The sequence below is a fragment of the Macaca nemestrina genome, chromosome 3 (genome assembly GCF_043159975.1).
Source record: "Macaca nemestrina isolate mMacNem1 chromosome 3, mMacNem.hap1, whole genome shotgun sequence".
Classification (NCBI taxonomy): domain Eukaryota; kingdom Metazoa; phylum Chordata; class Mammalia; order Primates; family Cercopithecidae; genus Macaca; species Macaca nemestrina.
The window spans coordinates 129507125-129534710 of record NC_092127.1 but is presented as its reverse complement, the minus strand read 5'-3'; the positions used below and the strand labels follow the sequence as shown (position 1 = coordinate 129534710).

Below are 27586 nucleotides of genomic sequence, written 5' to 3'. Positions count from 1 at the left end.
CATATTAAAATAATAATATCTGAGAACTGGAAAGAAACTTAGAGATCATTTTTAGCATATTTGTGACAGAAAACCGCCTGTTCTGATAGGTAGTAGGAGAGTTCCCTAGAATTGACACCATTTTTACTAATATTTCTCTACTTTAAATATAAAACAAATATACATTAAGTCAACTGATTTACATTAAACTATAGTTTACCACTATGAATTTTAAAAATTGTTGAAAATGATTCTTTGGAAAAGAAAGTACAGCTTGCTAATACTGCAGTTGCTTAAATATTTTAATTTTGAGGTATGTCAATGATAAAATGGAAACAAAATATTTATATTCTAATACTGCCAAATTTGTTGTTTTTCTTCTTATGATCCCTTTATTTGGCATTAAAATATAGATTTTCACATGTATAAATGTAGCATTTTATACGTTTCTTTTGCTATTAACATATGACTTTACAAATGTTTTCCATGCTGTTACATAAATCCGATTTTATAAAAATATTGATATATGACAATTATAAGTACTTAAGATCATAGTTCACATAGGTAGAAAACGTACAACAGATTATGTCCACATATGTATAGGTATATTCTTTTATTTTTATACTTCTTTCAGCAGTCTGAAATAAACAGAAACAGAATCCAGGAAAATTTAACTGACAGGGAGAAACACTTGGACTTAAAATTCATACGTCTTCTATCGATAATTTGATTCAACTATCCGTGGAACAATACAGGTAACTTTCAGTTTGCTGAGAATTACATTTCTAGTACTAGTACCATTCAGAATAGTAAACATTTTGGAAATAAATTAGATTAAAGAGAGGCAGAGAGAGTGACACATGGCTCAGCCAGTAAGTCAAATAACAGCAGGAAATAAACAGAAAAGAAAATGTCTTCATAGAAGCCTAAAAAATGCATGTGCATTTTCTGATAAAGGAGGTTTCTGGTCCCACGTATCAATGACTATACTGATTACACATTATACTTGTATATATATATAATATGTGTATATTATATATGTATATATATTATTTACTAATTATGGTATAAAATATGAAACACAGTAACAGAAGTAAAATTACTCAGAAGAGGATTGACTCTCCAAAGACAAGCACGTAAGTTTAAAAAATCATTTCTTCTTTTATTTATTTATTTATTTATTTATTTTATTTTTATTTTTTTTGAGACGGAGTCTTGCTCTGTCGCCCAGGCTGGGGTGCAGTGGCCGGATCTCAGCTCACTGCAAGCTCCACCTCCCGGGTTTACGCCATTCTCCTGCCTCAGCCTCCTGAGTAGCTGGGACTACAGGCGCCCGCCACCTCGCCCGGCTAGTTTTTTTGTGTGTATTTTTTAGTAGAGATGGGGTTTCACCGTGTTAGCCAGGATGGTCTCGATTTCCTGACCTCGTGATCCACCCGTCTCGGCCTCCCAAAGTGCTGGGATTACAGGCTTGAGCCACCGAGCCCGGCCAAAAAATCATTTCTTCTTTTAAAAAAATGTTTGTGGTGGCAAATAAAAGCAAAGCCGAACAAACAAACCTGAGTTTTCTAGATTCAGTCAACTCAGAACCATATCAAGCACTTCAGAAAAAACAAAACAAAAGAAAATACAGTTCTTATTTGGAGAAAAAACCACAGCTATCTGCAGAAATGTAGCCTAGCTAGAAAGTAATAACATTTCTTTGTTTTCAGTTACCTATAGAAAATCATCTCTGTTGCAGAATAATTGTAATGCCACTAATTTCTGTACTAAGTTAAGGCAAGGCTGAAGACAGTCTGTTCTCTGGTTTTACCTGATGATCGACTCCTTCCTAGAATTTTAGAGCAATAAAACTGCCTAGCAATAATTTCCACAGTACACTAATTATTTCTCTGGTAGTGCAATAGTCAGTCCAAAGGGCTCTGTTCAAAAGCTTAGAACCAGTGAGGTGTGCAGGGACCTGAGATTTTCTATGGGATTGTGTGTATGAGTGTGGCATTCTGTGTTGGTGAGCTGAGACTGTGGTTTTTTTTACCTATAAGAGTGATAGGAGTCCCCATTGTCTTTTGTTTTACTTATTTACTTTTATTTTCTTAGCATATTGCATATGCAAAGGCTTCATACAATTCTCTGGATTTTTTTTTTTTTAATGTCATGGCAGCACTAGTGACAAGTAAATATTTCTTAAATTTTCATCTAGCAACTGATGAAACACCTTGGTAATACAGATTAATTACTGACCTGGGACTAGAGGTGCAAGTTTCTTACTTATTTTGCATGTTGAGTTGCTTTCAATCTGCAAATATACACAGTTTCAAAAACTTCATACATATCTGGATATTGCAATTAATTATTGGGTTATGTCTAAAATTCATTCTTGTCATAACATTAAGAAAACTCACAGTTGTTAATGGAAACACCAAAATCTGTAAAAGATTTTAAAGGGCTTGTCGTGAACCAAAATGAGTGACTGCAGTCCAGAGAATACATAAACCCAAGAAGCCTTAAGAAAGTCATCCTGAGGAGATGGGGTACGGTTTTGTTTTACGCAGTTTAGGGAGACAGAAATTGTTGGTAAAATTATAAATCACTACATGGAAAGTTTCTAGTTCAGTCAGAAAATGTAGGACATTTCAAAGTGAGGAGATTATAAATTAGAGATGGGTGTAGGGGCTCTTATTAGTTAACAGTTGGTAGAAAGAGTGAAGCTTTTTCTAAAGACTTGAAGTCAGTACAAAGGAATGCTTGAGTTAAGGTAAGGGAATTTGTTATCTGTTATGTGATGATATACCAGAGCCAGGTTGGAAAGTAAGCTGCATTACACTGAGTTAATTAAAAAACCTATTTAATGCAATTTTATGGTTTGTAGGGTATGACTTAACCTTTTCCTTGCATGGCCTTAGGCCCTATTTATAATTTGGTATTACCACAAAGAGTCCTTTCTGTCAGTCTTATGATCTCTATTTTAATATTAATCCTGATCAGTTGTGCCTGTACTCCAAAAGGGAGGGGGTATGATGAGGGATGTCTGACCTCCCTTCCTGTCATGACTAGAAATTTAGTTTTTAAGGTTTTTCTTGGATTCCCCTGGCTAAGAAGTAGTCTGTTCAGTCAACTGAGGGGCTTAGGATTTTAATTTTAGTTTACATAGTCAAAATTTAATTACCTATGAAATTTTTTCCTGCCACTAATTGCATTCTCCAGAAATAATTAACAGTATGTATGATGGTTAAAACTGAGTGTCAACTTGATTGGATTGAAGGATGCAGAGTATTGATTCTGGGTGTATCTGTGAGGGTGTTGCCAAAGGAGATTAACATTTGAGTCAGTGGACTAGGAAAGGCGGACCCACCCTTAATCTGGGTGGGTACCATCTAATCAGCTACTGGTGCAGCTAGAGTATAAAGCAGTCAGAAAAATGTGAAAGCTAGACTGGTCTAGCCTCCCAGCCTATATCTTTCTCTTATGTTGGGAGAAAGATGCTTTCTGCCCTCAAGCATCAGACTCCACGTTCTTCAGTTTTGGGACTCAGACTGGCTTTCCTTGTTCCTCAGCTTGCAGACAGCCTAATGTGGGATGTTGTGATCATGTGAGTTAATACTCAGTAAACTCCCATTTTTATATATATATATATATCTTATTACTTCTGCACTGTAGGGAACCCTAATACAGTATGCATATTCTGTCATAGATTCTCCCAGAATGGATGCATGTGGAATACTATATTTATGGTATCTTAGAAATAATATGCTATATTTAAATTATATATTGTACTTATATTAATAATTTTATATAATGTTATTTTGTATTTGTTCCTATATGTATATTATTGCCTTATACTATGTGGGTAGTTTATATAATACATTTTAAGGTAAATAATGAATATTTATGAAACTATATTTACCTAACTTTTGCAAAAGAAAATTAAAAAATATCAGGACCTCTAGAACTTCTTATATAAGGAGAAAGTCATTGCAACACTATCTTTTAAATGGATAGCTGTTACTAACATTTTGCCTCAACCAGATCCCCATGGAAAGGTAAAAGGTCTCAGGCATCTATGGAGGACTGCCTCTACAGATCATTCATCAATAAATTCTTTGCTGGGCTCCTATAAAGAAGGGCATGCCAATTGTAATTTTAAGTCTACAATCTAAGTCTAATTCCTAAAACTAAAGTGTGTTCCATTCCACATGGATAATGTCATTATAAGCTTATCTTCCCAGGACAAGTCATTGGACAAAGTCAAGACGCTTTCTTCTACCTACTCAGAGATAGCTGCATAATTGACAATTCTTTTACTCCCTTTGTCTCTTCAGATACTCGCCTTATCTCATGTAAAATATAGATTTACTGGTAGCTAATTAAAGTCTCATAGGAATGTAACTATTCAACCAACCAACTACCTGCTCCTCTACTTATCTGTGTCCCTCAACCACCCCATTTTTAAGGAACCTTATAAATACTAAACCTGAAAACCTCATTGGAATAACAGTCACTCATTTGAGTTGTCACTTTATAGAAATAATTTAAAAATAAGCACATTTTAACGTTTTAAACAGTTATGTTATGTTTATATGTCTTATACTTATTTTAAATTATAATTTTCTTTGGTTGATTTACTCTGAGAATTTGTTACTGTAGCTAAATAATAAAATTTTTCCTTATTGGTTATTTGCTTTTAAGAGAAATAAAATTTTTTTGTGGAATTTTTTTCCTTAAAACAGTATATTTAAGAGCATAGCTGGGAGAATAAAATTATATTTCTTGTAATTTCTAGAAAATTAACAAGGCTTAAAAATCTATGTGTAGATTTAGATCACAATTAATATATAAAAATAAGATAATATATATTGACTGTTTGTGTAAATCACATATAAATGATTTCATATTTTTTTCTTTCACCTAAGACCTAATTCTCTATTGTATATTTGTAATAAAAGAAGTTATTATCTTTGAATTTAAATTTTTATACATGGTATAGGTATTCAAGTAAACTGTATTTTGTATAAAACATATTATCCTCTGTGTATACCAAGTAGAGGCTGCTTAATCAAAAGCCTCTATGAGGTAGAATTCATTGGCCGTAGGTAGGCAGGAGCCCTCAGCCTCAGCAAAGCCTCCAGAGGTAACACTAACCAACACCAGAGAAGTCTCACCATTGATGAGAAAGCCTTGTAATAGCTCCACATGACACACTAACTGCTGCTTTTCTACTAGGTGGAATCTTTCAAATGCTTATCATTGCTTACTTTTATTTCTAACCTTTGATGATTCTGATTTATTTCCTTTTTCACTTTTATAATACTGATCTGGGGAGCTTTGATACATTGAATAATATATAAAATTTAGTAAATATTTCTCATTTCAAAGATGCTACTTTTGCACTATATAGTATTTGTTACACAGTAGTTTAAATGGTATTCAGTCAGTTTGTCTGCTCTCTTGGAATAACTTTGGGGGAACTTTATGATCTGGCTCCAATATACCTTTCTATAAAATCTTCACTAATAGCCTTAAAGAAACATCTTAACAAATAAGGACAATAGTCATTCTGCAGTCACCATTAGTAACTATGTTCTATCCTTTTTCCTGTTATTCCTACATACCATGACTTTAACTTGGAAGCTCAAATATCCATTCTTCATGATTCTCTACCCGATCTTCCAGTCAGAATTGATATTACTCCAATTGGTTTTCCCATAAAATTATGTTATATTATAACCTAATGTGTGTATATATATGTGTGTGTGTACATATACATACACACACACACACACACATATATATATCTCACCTTGAATTACATCCACTTCTGAATCTTCCATTCTAGATAAGCTACTTGGACATTTCATACTCTGCCCCACTCTCAACCCCTCAGTCTCCTACCTAAGTTTAGAAACAGTAGATCCTTCCTAAAATGATGCTGATTGAATCACTGGAATAATTCTATCACTGGAATCATTTCATAAGACGAAGGTTGATCAGGTTGCATGGTACCTTTTATTTCTGATTCAATTTGTTATTTTTAAAAAAGCACAAGTTAAATGTTATTAAAATATATAAAGAAATCATTTCATAAATACCTTTAGTTTCATAAAGCCATCCAGGCTACTCTGAAACAAAGCTCCTAAGGCACATCAGGCTTGAGCCAAAGCAGGACAGGGTTTCAGCATAAACTATCAAGGTGGTGAAATGAGAGAACAAGCCTGGGGTTTTGAAGCTGTAGGTTGTAATTATGGACCTGACATGAGTGATCCTTGTGGACTTCACATCACTTATCCTGCTTGTGTTTTTGTAACATTTTTGGTAAAATTACGGCAATGGATGAGATCACCTGCCAAAGTCTTGCCTAGTTCCAATTTGGCAATTTTCGTAACAAAGTAAAAGTAATAAAAACACGTGAATTGTAAACCCTTAATATGTGTAAACCCTTAATAGGAGCTATAACACGAACCCTGGCAACTGAGAATTCTGGGGAGATTTATTGAATAAACTGGCCATACACTCTCGGTTTCTGCAGACAGTCATCATTTATGATATTTACCTATATCCTGGTGTCCCACCTAGTTTAGCATTTTGCCTGAGTTTTTGCCTGAGACACATTATTAGGAGTAGTTCAATATAAGTCAGAGAGGGATTTGTAGATGTGTGTTATAGTTTCTGCCATGGTCTTATGGGGTAGAGTGTAGGATGCTTGTGCTCTCAACAGAGTTTTTAACTTTTATTACATGAATAAATATAAAAGAGAAGTAGTGATAGTCTCTCTCTCCTTTCCTGAAAATCTCAAGAGGCAAAGTAATTGGACAACCCCCATCCAGATCAGTAGTGTTAAGTGCTCACTGTCAAAATAAGTGCTTTCTGATTCAAGCATCTAGTCTTGGCTTAGTGTCTGTTTCACTCACATCATTTATTGGTTTCTATTTATAAACGTTTGTGTTTCAACTGACTCTATCAAGAAGTGACCTGGTGGCATTTATATCTTGTAGACCCTAGCACATAACTCAACTGGCTTGTACTTCAAGTGGCTGACCGGAATGGCTGAACTATGTGCTAGAGTCTATAGGATACAAATACTACCAGGTCATTTCTTGATAATGTGAGTGAAATAGAGACTAAATCATCTTATTCTAGAATATATGACCGGAATGTTTTTGCTATAGTTCTTTTTATCAATTTCTGCATGGTGAAAATCTCAACTCTGTTAATTTTTTTGTTTGCTGACGATATACTGTTTCTGAAATTTACTTTTTGAAATAAACGTTTATTTTAGAGTATATTTAGTTTTTGCAGAAAAGTTGCAAAAATATTGATATGTTATTTTTAACCAAAATCGATGATTCCAGATTTTCTTAATTTTTGAATAATGTCCTTCTTCTGATCCAAGATCTTATTTGGGATGTCATAAGAAATTTGGCCATCATGTCTCCTTAGTCTTCTCTTGGCTGCCACTGTTTCTTAGAATCCTTTTTTGTTGGTGACCTTGACAGTTTTGAGGAATACTGGTATTCTGTTGAATGACCCTTAGTCAGGATTTGTCTGATGCTTTTTTCTGATGATTAGATTGGGGTTATGAGTTCATGTGAGAAAGACTACAGAGTAAATTGGCATTTTTATAACATCGTATAAAGATTACATACTGTCAACATGACATTTCTGTTCATGTTAACTGTGATCATGATGTAGCTCATGTCAGCTCTTTCCACTGTATAGTTTCTCTTCTTTTACCCTTTTCATATCATCCTCTTTGAAAGGAAGCAACTGTGCAAAGCCCACACTTAAGGTGTGAAAAGTTATGTTCCATTACCTTGTGGACAGGGTATCTACATCATATTTGGGAATTCTCCTATATTAGAGATTTGTCTATCCCCCCCATTTAGTTATTTATTCAATCATTTATTTATATACTTATGGCCTCATGCATATTCTGTTTATACTTGGGTTATAATTCAACATTACATTGTTTAATTAGTTGCTCAGATTGTTGTATCTTTGCCAGTGGAAGCTCTTTTTATTCCTGTGACGTATCTCCACCATTGCATTTAATTTAGAATGTTTTTTCACCTTCTGATACCATAGATGCTTCAGACCTATTCTATATATTTCCTAGCCCAGTAATGTAATCAGACATTCTCAAAGAAGCTCTGATTCCTTATATTGGAAAATGGTAGGAGAAACCAAAATACAGATGCCAGGTATGTTCATTGCTTTGCAAGTTCATTTTTTCTAAGTCTTCTCAGAGGACAAAACAAGGAAACACAAGCAACAACACTCATGCTAGTTGATATGGGCTGGCTCTGTGTCCCCACCCAAATCTCATCCCAAATTATAATTCCCACATGTCCAGGGAGGGACCTGTAATCCCCATGTGTTGAGGGAAGGAAGTGACTGGATTATGAGGGTGTTTTCCCCTATGTTGTTCTCATGATAGTGAGTGAATTCTGAGGATATTTGATGGTTTTATAAATGGCAGTTTTTCTTGTGCTCCCCTACACACTCTCTCTCACCTGCCACCATGTAAGATGTGCCTGCTTCGTCTTCTACCATTATTGTAAGTTTCCTGAAGCTTCCTCAGCCATGCAGAACTGTGAGTCAATTAAAACTCTTTCCTTTATAAATTACCCAGTCTCAGGTATTTTTTATAGCAGTGTGAGAACAGACCAGTACACTAGTTTATTAGCATTATTCTCCAGCAACTTATTAAAATAGTCAACCATTTAAGTGTTTCTACCAGTTTATGGCTTCAGTGGCTTCTGCTCCACATAAACAGGTTTTACTTGTGTCTCTAAGGATTAACCAGACTCCTGGATTTGGTGTGGTGATTTGTCCTGCAACTATAGTTTTCTGATGAGCACTGATTTACAGGTTGTCCTAATTTTTCTTCTAAAGATCAAAGTGATGACTTCCAAGTTCCTTCCATGCTGGAGCTGAAACCAGAGGTAATCTCTTTGTAACCATTAATCATTTGCTTATGAACCTTTTCATAAGCAAAGGACTAAAAGGTGAAAGTGCTGAGTCTCTATTTCTTAAGATGGCTGATGAATGTAAAAATTACATTTTTTAAACATTGGTCTATATCATGAAGTTTGGCTATATCACTGAATATATGAAAATTAGAAGGCATAAATTCAATGAAATAATCAGTATTTTTTCTAAAGTGATATTTATTAAAACTGTATCTGGGACAGCTATTTAATTGGGCCACTGCAAAACTGTATTTTTATATCATTTGGTAAATAAATACTTTTTGTTTATATCATAAGATGGTTCTTCTAAATTAATTTCATTGTAATTTTTATTCCAAATTAAATAGTAATAGTTAATTCACTGACTCCATTAGCAAATAAAAAAAACTTCACAATGTTTTAAATGATACCAGTTTTACATTAGTTCTTCAAAGCCTTGAAATGGAAATCTACTGAATATCAATAATGGTTTGATCATTTACCTTTATCCAATTTATAAACTCAAAGTATAGCTCTAGAGGTTCAATCCATGAAAGGTAAAATATTACATGTTATTGTGATGCTTTTGCAAATTCAGTTAAACTTTCAACATTGGATACATCTGATTTTGCAGTGGTAGCAAGAATAAAAATATTGATGGAGCACAGTATTATTTTAAAGTGCTTTTACTAAATTGAAAAACTAATGGATTAGAAATATACTTGTAACTTATCATTGTGCAGACAATTGATAACTACATCAAAATAAGCTGTAACTAGCAACAAAATAAACTGTAAAACTTTGCATACTTTTTATTACATAATGTGCTTAAATTATAATATTTTTGTGAACAGCTGATTTCTAAAACTAAATAGACTTCAGCATGGCATCCTATGCTTTCTCTGTCTTCTGCTTATCACAAATTCAATTTTAGAAATGTTTACTCTCCAAAAAAATTAACTTTGATAAATTAAACCTCAGTGAGGCACTGAAACTTCTTGTAACTTTTTAATCTAAATTGTAGGCGTATTTGTTTCAAAATAAGTTTAAAATATTTAATCAAAATATTTTAGCTAATGAATATCAAATTTGTAGTTGTTAAAACTCTTAGAAAATAACAGAGACAAAATTTAAAAATAAAAAATTTCAACATATCCCTATAAAATTAAAAGAGAACTCAACAAATAAAACTAGGAATGCTCAAATTTAAACTATTAAATCATGCAGTTCTAGAAATGCTTTCTTTTTTTTTTCTTAATTTAAGAGAGATGGAGTCTTGCTATGCTGCCCAGACCGATCTGGATCTCTGTCCTCAAGTGATTCTCCTCCCTTAGCCTCTCAAAGTGTTGAGATTATAGGCATGAGCCATTGCACCTGGCCTATAAATGCTTTATGAAAAATTTCAAATTGAGATTAGAATCTTTTGATAGAGCACATATATTCAGTTATATTTATATTCTCTACCCAAAGCTAATAAATTAAAAAGGCCTGATTTGGCCTAAATCACAAAAAGTTGTCTTTATGATACATTTAATGTTATACCAAATTTAGGTATCTAATTTAACAGTATCTAATTTAGGCATAAATTTGATATAACATTAAATGTGTCATAAATACAACATTTTGGAGACTTTTATTCATAAAAATATTTGTCAAAGAAAAGTACGCTAAATTGTGATAGTATACATACAGATTTACTTAAATATTTTAGATAAAATGTTTAAATATTTTTATTTGAAATAAGTTAGACTTTAGAAAATCCTTGATTTTACATAGTTTGATCTGAACTTCTCAGTCATGTCAGCTCCTAGATAAACAATATTGTTTCAATTAAAAATGTTATGATCTACCAAGATGTGTTAATTTAAAATGTACCTTTCCCACCCCAACTCTGATAACCACCATTCTACTTCCTACTTATTTCAGTTCAATATTTTTAGATTCCTCATATAACTGAGATCATACAGTATTTATCTTTCTGTGCCTTGCTTATTTCACTTAGCATAGTATCCTCCAGGCTCACATATGTAGTCACAAATGACAGAATGAAATTTGATTTTTAAATAGAGCGATTTCATAGCTTAGTAATTTAAAAAATCAATCAAGCAATAAATATTTCAAAAATATATATAAGTTTTATTGTTTTTGGTACCTTTCCAATATCTAAAGTGTCCTGGATTGTACAATAATTTATGTACTTACCCTGTGATTGAGGGTATACATAAGGAAGCCTAAGGGGCATCTGCAAAACATGTTTAAATTCATATTTAAACTTACTTTGTCATATGAAGTTATAAGAAAGTAAAGATAATATGATAACCTTTGGCAATTAAAATTGAACATTTTATTGAGCTTAATATGCTATTATTTGTAAGCATTCCAGCTTACCACATTAAAAAATCTGCTTCATTTTTCTGTCTGAATTTGCCTATGTCAAAGGGAACTGTAATAGTGAATATATATCCAGCTCTTTGTAGCAAAAATAAATTAGAACACAAAGTAGTATTTTTAAAATAATTAATGCTTATTTTGCAATCTGAACTGTATTCTAGATGCAAAATATTCTCGTTGTGAGAATAACTTGGGATTCAGCTATTTGAAATTACTGTTGTACATAAATAAACACAGTAATTAATTAGACTCCAGAGTTCCTTTCACCTGAAAGATTTAAAACTTTGCACATTTGTCAAAAAGCAATATTTTCCACACTAAGAAGATTAGCATCAGTACAATGTTGGTGATTCCCTACTAAAGGACAAAGAACTTAAAGGCCATCACTGCACTCATATACCAAAAGGAGAAGAAGACATGCAGTTAGAGGTAATTTTTCCCTACTGCACCCTGTTTACTTGTGAACCCGAATATTCAAACATTCAATGTTTTGGGTGCCTCTAAAATATTAAAGTAGAAGATGTATTAGCAGAGAGGCCAAAGGCATTGGGGATGTGAAACTGAAGTGTTCCATCCATTGAAATGCAATGAATTGTGTGCAGCTTGCTGATGGTGATGGACGATGATAGTTGATTACTCGGCACTAGCCACTTGGCTGAAAAACAAATTGGGAGTGCAAGGCAAACGCAGAGCTGGGCAGGCCATCAAAATAAATAAGTAAAAAGAAAAGACATTAAAAGACAATGGATTGTTAGGATGAACACTTGTAATAAATGATGATGTCAGTAATAAACTGACTGCTTATGCCACGGATAAAATTCCAGAAAGGAAAATAGATTTAAAAACTCAGCAGTATCAATGACTAGAAACCAGTTTTCAAAGTGCTGAAGGTTAAAATGAAAGTTTCTATAAGAAATGCATAGTCAAAACTTAGGTGATACCAGAAGACATAGATTGACATCTGTTTCAGTAATTCTTCAGATGCCTGTGGAAGTTGATTGCCACAAGAAATATATATGTTGGAGAGAATTAGGGTAAAATGTCATCAAAGTTCAATAGTTAGAGTTGAATTTCACGTCTTCTGTGAAGAAATTTACCTTTTATTTTTATTTTTCATTTTTGCTCCACTGATTTATTTATTTATAATGACTGATTTGCATAAATGTATGGCATTTGGAAATGAAAAAGATTTTTTTAATTCCACAAATATTTATCTAACCGCATATCAGTAACACTATTTTTATGAATCTGCTGGCTGGAGATATTACAGAAAGTGAAGTCATTGTGTTTGAAAAGTTAAAAACAATTTGTGACTTAACTACAATCCATTACTAAAAGAATGAAAGAAAAAACAAGAACTAATACAAGATTATATAGTATATCATCAGTTAATTGATCTGTACAAGCATTTCTCAAATTGTGAGAAGGATTAAGGGGTATATATAATAGGTTTTTAAATTTTAATTTTAAAACTATATGTATGAAACAGTGCACATTGTTATAAACTCAACTGTATTCCCCAAAACTCAGATGTTTAAGCCCTAATCCCTAATGAGACTGTATTATAAAAGTTAACATGTTAGAAAAAATAAATTCTTATTAAAAGAAAAATATTTCGAAGAGCACAATGAAACAACTTGTCACTAGGACAACTTCCAGATATCCTTTAGAAGAACATAGAATTTTTTTTTTTTTTTTTTTTTTTTTTTGAGATGGAGTTTCACTCTTGTTGCCCAGGCTAGAGTGCAGTGATGTGATCTCAGCTCACAGCAACCTCAGCCACCCAGGTTCAAGTGATTCTCCTGCCTCAGCCTCCCGAGTAGCTAGGATTACAGGCATGCACCAGCATGTCTGACTAATTTTGTATTTTTAGTAGAGATGGGGTTTCTCCATGTTGGTCAGGCTGATCTTAAATTCCTGACCTCAGGTGATCCACCTGCCTTGGCCTCCCAAAGTGCTGGGATTACAGGCGTGAGCCACTGCCCAGCCAGCATTTTGTTAAACACAGATTATCATGTAACAAAAATACTTTATAACTATGTGTCTTAGTTTGCTGAAGGCACCATAACAACAACATACTACGGACCAGGTGGCATAAAAAATATGTTTATTTTCTAACAGTCCTGGACACTAGACATTTAAGATCAAAGTGTCAGTGCGTTTGTTCTCTCCTGAGGTCTCTCTCTTTGGCTTGGAGATGACCTTCTTACTGTTTCCTTTACTTATCCTTTTCTCTGTGCACACATTCATGGTGTCCTTCCCTTTTCTTCTAAAGACACCAGTCATATTGCATTAGGGCCTCCCTGCTATTACTTCACTTAACCTTAACTACCTCTTTAAACGTTCTATCTCTAAATATAGTCATATTGAGAAGTTTACCTTTAATGAGGTATATATCGTTGTCATTAAACTGTCATGCTTATCACCCACTCTGACCTCAATATTTCACACATATTGTCTAAGATACCTCAGAAGGTATTTGGTTTCATTGGTTCATAATGTCAGTCAGTAAGTCAGGAGATACCCAGTAAACTCTGCCTTATGTGTACCTATGTGCTGGGCTTTGTATCAGAGGCTGATGGACAAGCGAAATTCTTGTCTTTAGAAAGCTTTCCGCCTAGTGTAGTAACTTAGACAAATTTTGGCTTTAATTCCATTAATTGATTTTAGAGTCTTCGAAAAAAATAAAATCAACGTATATCCTCAATCATTTTAGTCTAATTCTTCCTAAGTAGGGTGAGTTTTAGGTCTAAACTTCCCTCCTAGATAAATGAAGGCATGGATGCAAATGATCCTAGATGAGGACGGGGGATTGAAGATCCTAAGTCTGGCAATGGGGCAAGATTTCAGAAGTTCTCAGTTTGTATATCATCAAAGCCCAAAGACACAATCAGACAAATTAAGAGTCAAGTAAATAATTCAAGTGAAGTTGCATCTAAGGAGAAAAAAATGAAAACCAAGCAGCGGGGGAAAAAAAAATGAAGATAGCAGAACAGAACAAATTGGATTCAGAGGATAGAGAAGAAGGTAGAGCCTAGAAAACAAGCAAACAACAAAACAAAAAGCAAAAACCACAAAAAACTTTTTCAGGGAGCTAGAATGTAGCGTTGAGGCTTATTACTGCCTGCAAACTCACGAGTAGACGTGGAGAGACCCTGGAAGGCACTAAGTAGGCTCAGATAGCATTCTTATATGATAGTTAAGTCCTTGAGACAAGATGTAAATGTTTATTCATAACGTTCTTAAGTAAAGAAGCAAAAGCTGAATACATGTAAAACAGCATTTTAACGTTGAGAATATATTTCCTTCCTCCAGTAAAAAAGAAGTAACATATAATAAATGTATCGTTTTCTGCATGTAATTTTTGCATTATAATCTTTATTTTATTTGGTGCTTTTGTTTTAATTTTTCAGATGACCCAAAATCCCACATGATGTTGATAGTAGCATTTAGTTTTTACCCAATATATTTTTTTTCTACAGACTTACTCATCCTCTCATGTATGTGCTCATGTGGGCCAATATAGAAACAATCCCATTTGCATATTACAAGCCTCCACCCTCTGAATGGTTGCAGCCTGGAGTGTGTGTTCACTGAAGGATCCAGTGTAGATTCAGGCAAGGCCTGGTAGTGTGTATAGGTTATGCTTTAGGCTTTGTTTTTTCCCAACTATGTTTACTATGTTTTTTGTCTAATTCAAACTATAATTCCCTGTTGAAACTGAAACTGTAATCTTAAACTTAGCCTGCTTTACTGTGGTCACAGAGATGATTCTAAGGTACAGGGAGAGAGAGCAATTTTATTTTCCACCAAAAAAAAAAAAAAAAAAACTTCATAAACCTTGGCTCTCACAGAATCTTTTCAGTCTTCAAAATACAGGATATCTTGGCTAAAAAATTCCTGAACTTCACCTTCCTACCAGATGCCTACACCTTTTCTATTTTTTTCCAGCTTCCCAGTAGAAAAGGAATAATATTTCATAATCTGAAAAGATGGTAACTGTGCATTTAACTTTGAATATTACTCAGTAGCTGAATGTATGCTGCTGCTCTGCCATATAATGTCTCTGAGCCCATTTAATATTAAGATTAATTTGATTAAGTTCAAGTTGCTATTTCCCCTTGAAAACTTAGAGTGCACCGATGATTGTAACTCTGAGAGGGGACAATCTACAGGTTACTCAAAGTTAACACCCTCCCCAAATCCTTTTTTTTTTTTTTTTTTTTTTTTTGGCTTCTTCATCCCCATTGGCCCACTGAAGTTCCCAGTGGGTCTCAAAATTGACCTTACCTGATTCTACCAACACAACAGAAGGTGAAGGCCTTAAAAATGTGAGAAATAATCTAAATAAAGTGATTTTTATTAGCTATCTTTTAGTTTCATGTAATGCATTCATAATTATGTCCATGCTTTTACCTTTTGAACTATGCTAATTAACACCATTATTTCTGAATTGAGGATCCTCCAAACAAAATTAATGCTTCTGTCAGATCCAAGTTAAGTACTTTGCTCTTTTGAATATTATTTTTATTATAAAAGACTTTATAAATAAAATATTTTATAGAGATGCAAAAAACAAGAACAATCAGAGCAATAAAAATATGAGAACAGAAAGCATCTTCCATCAAGGAGTTTTTTCTTGACCTAGGAATCATGTAATAAGTGTGCCCATAACAAAAGACTATGCAACAGGATCTTTCTTAGTGCAACACTGAAGCTGTGTATCTCAGGACTAATTCTTTAAAATTCAGAAAAGCTTGTAATAAGATGCTGTATGTGTGTGTGTGTGCGTGTGTGTGTGTGTGTGCGCGCGCGCACGCGGGTGGGTGTGCTCACATCTGCTGACTAATTTATTAACTCTCTAGTACTGCCTTTGCTCCGTTGTATTTTAGATTGCAGAGCTACTGAAGAAGCAATATTTACAAATCACAGAAGACTTTCTCATTTTTTGCCAATAATTATGCATCCTGATTCATTCACACTGAAGAATACCTAGAAAGGCATGGACTCTAGCTCTATTCATATGACCATTTAGCTGAAAGTTTTTGGCTAAATTCACCAGATTTAACAAAAGGATACTGGGATTTCATTCCAATTACAGATCCCCCTGTTTTATGGCTCTATTTCTCTCAGTTATATCATTTCACACTTAAGCTGAATATTCCAAATGTAGGTATGATTTGAGCTTGGAAAAAGAAACAAAAAAAGAAAAGAAGAGTTTAGGGAAATGAAAAAAAATTAAGCAAGTGGTATATATATAATGGTATATATATAAATATATATATGTACAAAATATGCTTGTCAGTTTGTAATAAATCACACCTAATCCTCAAAATAACCCTACTAATAGTGTATTAGTATTAGGGTAAATAATGTATTATTATGGTAAATAATGTATTATTTAGTCCACAGAGAAGAAAATATAGTCACTGAAATGTTAAGTAATGTCCCTTTAATTATACATATGGGCAAGGGGCAAGACTTGAATCTAATACAGGCTTTTCTGAAAATAGCCTTTCCTTACACACTTATGCCTGAAAATGTCATGCTCAATCATGCCCTTGTTATGCACGTCATTATCTCTCATTCACTACACATGATTAATTCAATAAGTTATTTAAATACAATCCAAAATATGATTTTCAACAGACTTTACCAATTCTACTGTATTTTAGGCCACCCATGTCACCAACAACACTGTCTTCTTTCCTCTTACAGACTCCTCCAGGATTCATCATGTGCATAGTACTTGCACAATCATATAACGTCCTACATTGTTACAACTTTTTAGGTGGGCTTTTTTCCTCTTCAGTATGATTGTAAATTCCATGAGCTTTAGCTGTGTATCAATCAATCAACAGATAATCACTGCGACCTTTCTGTGATTGAGACATTGTGTAAGGCGAAATAGTGGATAAAACAATTTGAGCAGTAAATAACTGAAAGTCTCAAAAGAGAGTACGTGTCTCAGTATACTATTGCCGCAATAATTCTAAATAACGCACAGCCACAACACTCATGGCCTGTAACAGTAAGCTGTTATTCCTACATTCACTGGTGTGTGAATTAACTGTCCTTCAGGTTCAAGCTGTGGTTTGGCTCAGATTGGCTCCAGCTACCGTTGGGTCAATACTTCTGCCTTATTTTGTACTCCTGATTGAAGGAGCTCTATGCAAAGACATCTTTTCCTCACAAACTTAATTGCTGTGTTTGACATCCCCAACAGATTCTTTATTAATGCCTTCTTTCCCTTAAATTATAAAATAATTTTTAGACATAATTATGAGATAATCCCATATTAATCAGTAATATCATTATTCTATTTATTTGCCTTTGGTTTTAAACAATATTTTTAAAACAATAATGTGCCTACAATTTAAAGATATTATTAAAATTCAATAAAATATTTCATAGTAGATCTAAAATGTTCATTTTCAAAGCAAAAATTTACTGCTCCCGAATTTGCATTTTAATTATTAAAAAATTTCTTCTTAAATACAAGCTCTGAGACATCATTTAAAATGACAGAAGTAAAGTTACTCAAGTTCTATTTCCGCATCTTTATAATCAATCACTGTGAAACTATGATTACTTATTTTAAATCTACTCATTAGTAGCAGGATATGCAGTGCCACAAAGGGTTAGAGACTCAAACTACCTCTGAAGTGATTCTAAAAATTATGAATTTACTTTAGAAATAAATGCGTATAGCTTAGTCTGCTGTGCTGATGGCTGACTGTATCCTCAGTAATTAGTTGGCCTTAAATCAAAAAAGACTTGGGAGTGTACTCCATATTTGGTAAACTCTTTTCTGCTTTGTGGGTATGTATGCTAGATTCCTGGAGTTCAGGAAGCCAAGTTACACCATCTAGTCTCTATTCAAATATCTGTTCACTTCATGTCCATTAACATCCAATTATCAAAACAGGTCATGTAGCCAAGCCCAAAGTCAAAGGGTGGGAAAATACACTTTTCCCATGATGAAGAGATGGTACAGGTATGAGGGGTGAAGAATTGAGATCAATATTCAATCTACTCCAGTAAATAATAAAGTACATAATGTATTTTATGAGGGAAGAATATTTAAAATTTAGAGGAAAAAAGAAATTGTGGTTATAGAAGTATTTCTTAGTTCAGGTCAATCTTCATAGTATTATATAAATGATATATTTGAACAACTTTTAAGCATTCATTCATTAGAAATAGCTTTGATATACTGTATATAATGTGTATGAAATAATACATAACGTATATAAAATAAATTATATTTTTTTCTGTGGATCTCTTTTACTCAGTCATATCCCCTGGAAGAGACCTTGGTATTTAAAGGTATAAAATAATAATTATCCATAATAATTTATATAAATTTAAATAATATATAGTATTTAAATAAATAATGTATATTATTAAAGATTTACTATTCATAAAATATAAATAATATATAAAATATGTAAATAAAATAAATTATATAAAGGTATAAAAGAATAATTATCCAAGAAATTATTGACTATCTAAAGTACATAGGTAGACCTATGTATATAAGACCTTGGTATATAAAGGTATAAAGACTTTGGTGTATAAATCTATAAAAGATAATTTTCCATAATAATTATTTATATACGTATAACTAACATATAAATATTATATATTATTTAAATACATTAAATAATATATTATTCAACATTTATTATTTATAAAATATAAATATATAACAATATATAAATAAAATAATGTATATAAAGTTAAAAAAGAAAAATTATCCAGGAAGCTATTGACTATCTAAAGTACATGTAGCAGTACCAATTAATTTTATTAATAAAATCATTAAAACCTTTTGATAAGGCTCTCTTTTCTAATTATTTTATAATAACTAACTTTTATGTATGTTTTGGATAGCAATGAAAGACATTGGATACAAAATGCGGGTTTTAGCTTTCTTCAACAAATAGAAAACAAAATGAAAATAAGTATTTTATTTGGAATAAAATGTCAGATCTTCTTTAGTTGTTGGAAGTCTTTTCAGGTATTATGTATAGATCGTATACAAAAAATGTATTGTTAGCGATATGTTTGTGACCTTTATGAAAATACATGTATTTATAACTGAATTATTTATTGCAATGGTTGTTATAGCAAAAGCAATCAAATTATACAAGCATTCCTTAATTTGAATCTTTCCTTAATCATGGTTCTAGCCATTTCTGTTTTTCTTCAATTTCCCCTGCCCCACTCACCCCACAAAGGCTGCATCAGAAGAGCCACCTACTTGTGTCTGGGCATTTATACCAAGTTTTAGGAATGTTCAGACAGTTTCCAACTAATTAAAATTTACATGTTAAGTTCTCTTCATCTATAGTATTTCTAAAGAGAAGTGATATTTGTTTTTGTTTTGCTTTTTTATCTTCAGGTTAGCCTCTACAAATGTCTGCAGTCTTTACAGAACATTGACTTCTTTTTCTGTTGTTCATTTTTTGACACTTCTTTATCTCTGTCTCTCAATTCTGCTATGGTTGCTGAATATCTTTCCACCTATGATGTTTTAGATGGGGAAAGAGTTTGGCCATCAGTGTCTGCAAAGCAGATTCCCTGTGCACCAGTTACCACTTCAGCCCACTACATCTTGGGCTGCAATTTCTACTACTTGCATGAATTCTGTGAGACAAGACACTCACACACACACACAAGTTAAATGAGGGGGATTTATTACTTACATACAAACATCAAAGGACAACAGAAGTCTAGGATTCATGATGAGCTGGTCCAATCCTCAGGAAAGCTGCCTGGGGCAGATGGGGTCTCATTTGCTCATACCCCACTTATGCCACAGCTAAGGGAACCAGGAAGGCAGCTTGCTCTTGGGTTTGCCCCCCAGTGTGGCAAGACTCTCTTGTCTAGAGCACTGAAGGACATCCTTTCCTAGGAGAGACTGAAACAGAGCCCAGGATGTCCTCGTCCGTCCTTCCTTATCTCAGGATATTGCCTTAGCAGCACATACTCTGACCTTGAGAACTACAAGTTAGGAAAGAGGGAGAACTAGATAGGTCCAAGGCCATCCCGAGATGTTTTCTAGTTTCCATTCTGAGTCAAATCTGAAGAATATCACATCCTTTACAGAGTCATGAAGTCTAAGAAATAGCTAGCTCAGCCCCCAGATGGCTGAGTAAACTCTGAATTCTTGCATCACTTACATAGATGTCACGTGGTCGCTAACTTCAACTCCTACACCAGTAGCCCTAATTGCACTTAGCTTCATTGATTTCTTACATTCACAATTTATTTTACTTGATGTTTTTTCAAATATAAAAAAAAATTCTTTAAAATGACAGTAGGATTTTCTAAGAAAGGATATGACAGGTGCATTATAAGATTTCCATGTAATCCTAATTACACAAAAATAAATAGTGTGGTGCTACTAAAGTATGTTCTTTAATATTTTATTATAATACTGCAAATGTAGTAGATATTTTTGCAATAAAGATAAATTCTATGTGTGCATCACACAATGACCACTTCAGATGAGTGGTTATATTGTCCCCCACAGGCCCACTTCTAAGTTCTTTATCTCTACCAGAATGGTAAAGGGAAAAAAAAACGAACAGTTTGTTCTTCAGCATATGGGCAGTACCAAAGGAGTGTCCTGTGTACTCTGGGGCCCATAATTGCAAAGAGAAAAATTGGTTTAGTTAGATTCATTGTAACACTGTGAATTAAGTTAATTACTGTTTTCAATATAGGCTTCACAATGCTAATGAGACAAGTGAAATAACCATTTATTCATTCAACACATGTATGCTGACCAGTGACAATTCTGGAATCAAAAAAAAGATCAGAGGAAAATAGTATTTTTAGTAGAGTACATCCTTGTTAAAGTGAATAATGAGAATTTCTTCAAAATCTGTTTTAAATGATCATATTTAATAATTTTTTTGCATAAAATACTTAGGCAATAATGACTTTTGAAATTTGTTCTAAAAAGAGTGAAATTGAAAAAAGAAGATTCCAGACATTTGACTTCTAACTAAACTTTCACTTCTGCATCTACCTTTTAATCTATGTTATTCAAATTTCTGTCTCCAACAACTTGCAAATTACTAGCCATCGTTCTTGCTTGATGATAAGATCTGTGAGGGTAAACACTGTCTTATAAATTAGACAAAAGAGAAACTTAAAAAAAACCTTCTGAGTTAATTAATGTATTAATGTTGATGATACCTTAGCAGGATGATAAAGTTTGTCTTAGCAAAATGTGCTAAAACCCCAAATAGCAAAAAGTCCCTTGTATAAACTAAGAGAAATACAGTACATGAATATATAAAAAACGTAAGGTAAAATCAGCAAGAAAAATCATAATGATAATAATACTTTCAGTTCGGTTTATTTATGTCAGGCATTTTTCTGAGCATCTGATATGTTTTCAACTCAATCCTCACAACAACCTTCTGAAGTAAATAATATTACTTCTTTATTTTTTAAGATGAAAAAACTGAAGAGTAAAGAGATTAAGAAAATTACCGAAGGTTACCCAGCTACCTTATGGTCAATATGGGATTTGAACCCAGTTTGGTTCATGGGTATGATGGTTAATATTAGTTGTTAATTTGACCGGATTGAGGGATGCCTAGATGGCTGATAAAGTATTGTTTCTGGCTGTGTCAGTGAGGTTGTTGCCAGAGGAGAATGACATTTGAGTCAATAAATCTAACTAAACTAATTTTTTCCCTTCTTTCTAGATTTTATGAAATTGTCTTCATATTCTATTGAGCTTAATTTCTAGGCTGGTGGCTCCTGCTTTTCAGGAAGGAGATAGTATTAGGTCGGTGCAAAAGTTATTTTGGTTTTTGCCATTACCGCAATTACTTTTGCACCAACCTAAAGTAGTACTATTTCCTTCTTTTAAAGACTCCTAATATATCAGCTCCTGCTCTTTTGGATCTTTTCTTGAGAAAATTGGTGGAGTGCTTGCCTTTTGCTGAAGAAGACTCTGAAATGCAGCTGAAAACAAAAACAAAAACAAAAACAGAACAGTAGTTAACTTCAGGACCACAGTTCACCCTAGGCCCCAAATTTCCTTTTTATATCAGATATAACTTACCAAACTTTTATAATAGGCCACACATAGGATTATATTAACAGAGGTTAAGAGTGTCCACTCTCTGCAGGCTTCCTGTGGTAAAGGCTAAGTGGTAAACCAGAATTACGGTCTCACGATCACTGCATGCATTAAGACTCCATCATGCCATGCCCCTTCTTAGTTGTGTAAATCACCACAAGATACAGGAGTCTCCCAGGTCGTTTCTCATCACACAGACTCTAATCCTCTGACACTCTTTATGTCAGAAACCGTAATGTTAAAAATCACCTCCTTCCCATTTTCTGAAACTCTTTGAATTTGCCCTCTGGAATGCAGGATTAGTCATCAGTAAATACCTGTCTATTTTCAGCCTCTTCTTTGATGTTCTTCTTTTAACTGAAATCTTTTTTTTTTTCCTACTTCTTTGTGGGTCTTTCAATAGGGTTTTGTTTTTTGTTTTTTTTCCCCCCTCATTCTTCAGAAACCCTGGGTCTGGAGTTAGAGTACAATGCCCCCTTGCTTTCCACCGCTGTATCTGGATTAATCTCTCTTCTCCAACTATAAAAACATTGGTTCTGAATATTAGGTTGCTGCAGCCCTCTCTCAACTTTTGGGGCACTCTCCCTCATTCCATGAATATTTCAGCATGAGAATCGCTGTCACTTACCCTAACACTACTCTTGACCCAGACTGTTGATCAGCTCTATTGATTTCAATATTTATATGAAAGATCTGTCCTCTCAATTCCCTAACTAGGTCCTCATCTGCAAAAGTCTTGTCCTCTATTTTTCCTCATCTTCTCACACACATAAAGGAAGCATTTGTTTATTTCACACATTTGAATGTATGCTTTATAAAGCTTGAAATGTTTTAATCCCTAGTGCCTAGAGTTGACAAATAGCAGCCACTCAATACTCATTCATTGAGTGAATGAATAAATAAATGGTTATTAAAACTTCAGCAAATTCTAATTGAAAGAGTCAATAATTTCAAAGTCACCAGGATGCTAGTCTGTCTAAACCAGTTTTTCAGAATCCACAACCTACACATTTAAACTCAGTTGGGAGAAATCTCTGAGTAAGTTTAGGGTGACACCATTTGTGTCATATTGAAGTGGAGGTGATGGAGTGGTGATCCCGTGATCGCACTGCCTTCTCAGAAACAGTCAAGACAAATTTTCCCAAAAAAGCAAATTTAATAAATACATGACTAGATAATTGTACTGGCACTCCACCATAGTGTTTTCTGGAAGCTTTCTTCTTTTAGTATCAAACCCACTTTTAATTTACTTTTGCTCTCGAGTATTTTCTTTGTAAATGGTAATACAATTCTGATCGAATGTCAATTGTCAACCTTCAATTAAAATAGTCACTTTTCAAATGTTTTGAAGCCTCATTGAGATGTGATCAACAAATAAGCATCGTATATGTTTAAATGAAAAATGTGATGTTTGGTATACACATAGTGAAATGATTCCCCCAATGAAACTAATGAATATATCAATCACATTACACAGTTATGCTTTTTTTGGTGATGAGAACACTTAATATCTATTCTCTTGGCAAATTTCAAATACACAATACAGTATTATTAACTAGAGTCACCATGGTATACATTAAGTTTCCAGAATGTTTAATCATACAACTGAAAGTTTGTACTTTCAGTTTGTACAACCAAAATCTCCCTATTTCTCCCACTTCCCAGCCCCTGACAAGCATCATTCTATACTGTTTCTATGCATTCAACTTTTTTAGATTCCACATATAAGTAAGATCATGCAGTATCTGTCTTTCTGTGTCTGGCTTATTTCAAATAGCATAATATTCTCTAGGTTCATCCATGTTTTTCAAATGGCAGGATTTCATCCTTTTTAAGGTGGAATAATTTTCTTGTGTGTGTTTGTGTGTGGGGGTGTGTGTGTGTGTTTGCCTGTGTGTGTATATGCCTCACATTTTCTTTATCCACGGACACTTGATACTATTTCTTGACTATGATGATCAATGCTGCAATGAACATGGGAGTGAAGATATCTTTTTAAGATACTAATTTAACTTGCATTAGATATATATGTATCCAGTAGTGGGACTGACGGATCATATGGTAGTTCTATTTTTAGTTTTTGAGGAATTTCCCAAATATTTTTATGTCTATACCAATTTACAAGTCCACAAACAGTGTATAAATTAGATGTTTTCATTCACAGCCCCATCTTTTTTTCCTAGTCTCTATGAATTTTCTGGTTTTCAGCCAAATCCTTGAGTTTTTTATAGTGCCGATCACTGTAAATTTTTGTCCCAGGACTCTCATATCCAGTAGAAAGATTTATTCTAGCCCTAATTCACCTCAGGCGAAGATTCATTCGTTAAAGATTTCTGACCTAATCTGAAGCTGCTTTGAGCTTTGATGCCTACACAACCTGGTGTCTAAGGCAGAGAAATATCTCTGAAGTGTAGCTACTCCCAACTCTTACCTTTCCAGAGACTTCAATGTTTCAACCTTGAGGGATTTGTGTTACTTCAATGACAGCAGGAATTCTTTTTTTTTTATTATTATTATTATTATATGTTTTTCTTCAGCAGGGTTTTCCATTTTTCTATGTTGTTTCCTTTCTTCTTTAAGACTGGCTGGGGCAAATTAAAAATAATAATTAGCTAATTTAGATGTTAGCCCATTTCCTGTTCCATTGTGTGCCAGACTACCAGTTTCAGAGGGTCAGATTCCTTTTCCTTTCTCTTTGCTTTTAGAACTAGACATTTTAACTTTTAATATCTACTTTTGATTCCATTTCGTATTATTTCTTTATAGGGAACCATCAAGCCAATACTTTGCCGGTCTGCAGAGAAGTATTTATCATCCCAGCTTACCTCCTGTGTTGTACAATCACCTAGAATGTAACTTTTGATTGGTCTAATACCTATATCTGCTTGAAATTCATCTGTATATGTTTTCTTGCCTAGCATCACTTAACAGGCCTCACTTATTTGTATATTCTTTTATTTAAGTAATTTCATAATATTACATGACATGTCCCTTGTCTTGTAGATAATAACTTCTAGCACCACCAATTTCACTGTCATATTGAAACCCTTTTACTATTGTTTGAATTAAACTATGCTGGTCTATTTAATCTCTTTATGGTATTATTTTCAAACCTAACGATGTACTATGAAATATACTAGGTTGGTGCAAAAGTATTTGCGGTTTTCGCCATTACTTTCAGCAAAAACTGCAATTTCTTTTGCACCAAGCTTTCCTAGTCTTTAAGGGGGTGGATCCAAATTATTTCTTAATATTGATTGTTTACCTAGAATTCTAAGAGGTTTGCTTTCACTTGTTTTTCTTTTCTGGAATTTCTTTTCGTTTTGGTTTTGAGACCTGTTTATTTATTTTATTTTTTTTCTTGTTAGATTTAATTTAGCTCATTCCCGCTAACCCAGAAACAAATAATATGTTTTTCATTATTTGGTCCCATTTAAAGGAGCAGTTGACCAGCTTATATCTTAATTAATTAATTTATTTACTTTTACATCTATCATCATGCCAGGCCTCAAAGTTCTCAGCCTTGGGAAATACTTCTCATTCTCTAGTACCTACAACACATAGTCATTTGTTATGTTTTTTTTCTTTCCCCTTCTTGCTTCGGACAATAATATTATTTTTATTTGTGAACTGATCTTTGATTATTTACATGAACCTAATTCCTAGAATAGAATGTTATAGGAATAATCCTCATTATTTTTTTCTTAGACTTTAGGTTCACAATAATTTTACTAAGTATCCAATCTAAACTAACGAAATATATTATCTTTCACATAATAAGGTCCTAATTCTCTTTATCACTTTATAGATAAAATCCATGACCCTTTTGGGATTAAACCTCACCTGGGGCCATTGAAATTGATAACCTTTATTAAAAGTTATGAATTCAATATATACTGAAATAGAAATCTGTTTCTTTAAATTCTAGGATTATTAAACACATGGTTTACTCAACCAAATATTCATTAATTGCAGACATTGGGTTTAATTAATCTGGTTTAGTATTTTGTTGAGATTGCTAATTTTATTCACTTCCTCTGTAGAAGAAAAAATGCTGAAAACTGCAGAATACTTTTTCTTCATATTAACATCAATGTTTCTATTTCCAAGAAGTTTAGGCTGTGAAAGGCATTTTATCAAAAGCTGTGAGGAGTTAATAAATTTTAGAATTTTGCTAAAATACTATTGCTATTTTGGCCTTTGACTGTGGATAAATATATTCTATTTTTATATGGAAATACACGGAAATAATGCTGAGTGTGTAAACTATATCATAAGGTGTCATCATTTTTTAATATATGAGCCTAATCTGATGGGCAGAAAGAATATGTTGAAATCTGTGAAGCACTATAAAGTCACAACACATAAATACCACCTACTTTTGTATAAATGGTATGCTTTGAAAAAAAAATCTGTAAAGGGTATTACTCTCTAAATACTTTATTTTTCTCTTTGCAGGTAAGACAATTGAATGTCTGAGAGCTGAAATTTCACTTTTAGTGAGAAACAGGACTTAATTTGAACCCAGCTGTAACTGGTCACATGACACTTGCTTTGTGAGGTAATTTTGGATACACTGGAGAAAATAATAATAGAATCAGTGTCCTGAAGTCAACCTTATTGAACATAAAGGCAATACTTCCTTATTAATCATTACTTTCCTTTCAGAAATTTGCCTACATTTTACCTTTTATCTATATCTATATCTTAAACTTTCAAGAGATGGAACTATGTTACCCATCATTTGGAGATCCCTGAAGAAGTATACTCTTCTTCCAGGGGCACACCATCTAGAAATCTGTTTCAACTTCAATACGTATTAAAGTCATTACATCTGTTTTTAAAAATTTAAAATTTCAGCACACTGTCTTTGTAAATTCTGGTTCTAGTATTGGCTGTTTTCATACTTAACATTTTTTCTTTATGCCAATACATTTTATTTTATTATATTCTTTCACACAATATTGTTTGTATTCTTTATTATAAGATTTCTTAATTTCATAAAAAAGCTACATTAAATATTTAGATTGTATCCACACTCAATATCTTTAAGCAAAAAGTTAACTTTATTTTTATATTTTTACAGATAGAAGAAGGATATTGTACCAGTAGAGTGAGTGAAACCTAACCTTGCTTAGAGTGAATGGTTTCTCTAAGAAAG

At 33.2% G+C, this 27586-nt stretch overlaps 1 long non-coding RNA gene across 1 annotated transcript; it reads left to right on the top strand.

Moving 5' to 3' along the window:
- The first annotated feature begins 626 nt into the window (after positions 1–626).
- On the top strand, positions 627–27586 carry LOC139362198 (uncharacterized). The gene is made up of 3 exons (XR_011620586.1): positions 627–734; positions 26884–26986; positions 27512–27586. It is a non-coding gene; the product is annotated as an uncharacterized lncRNA (long non-coding RNA).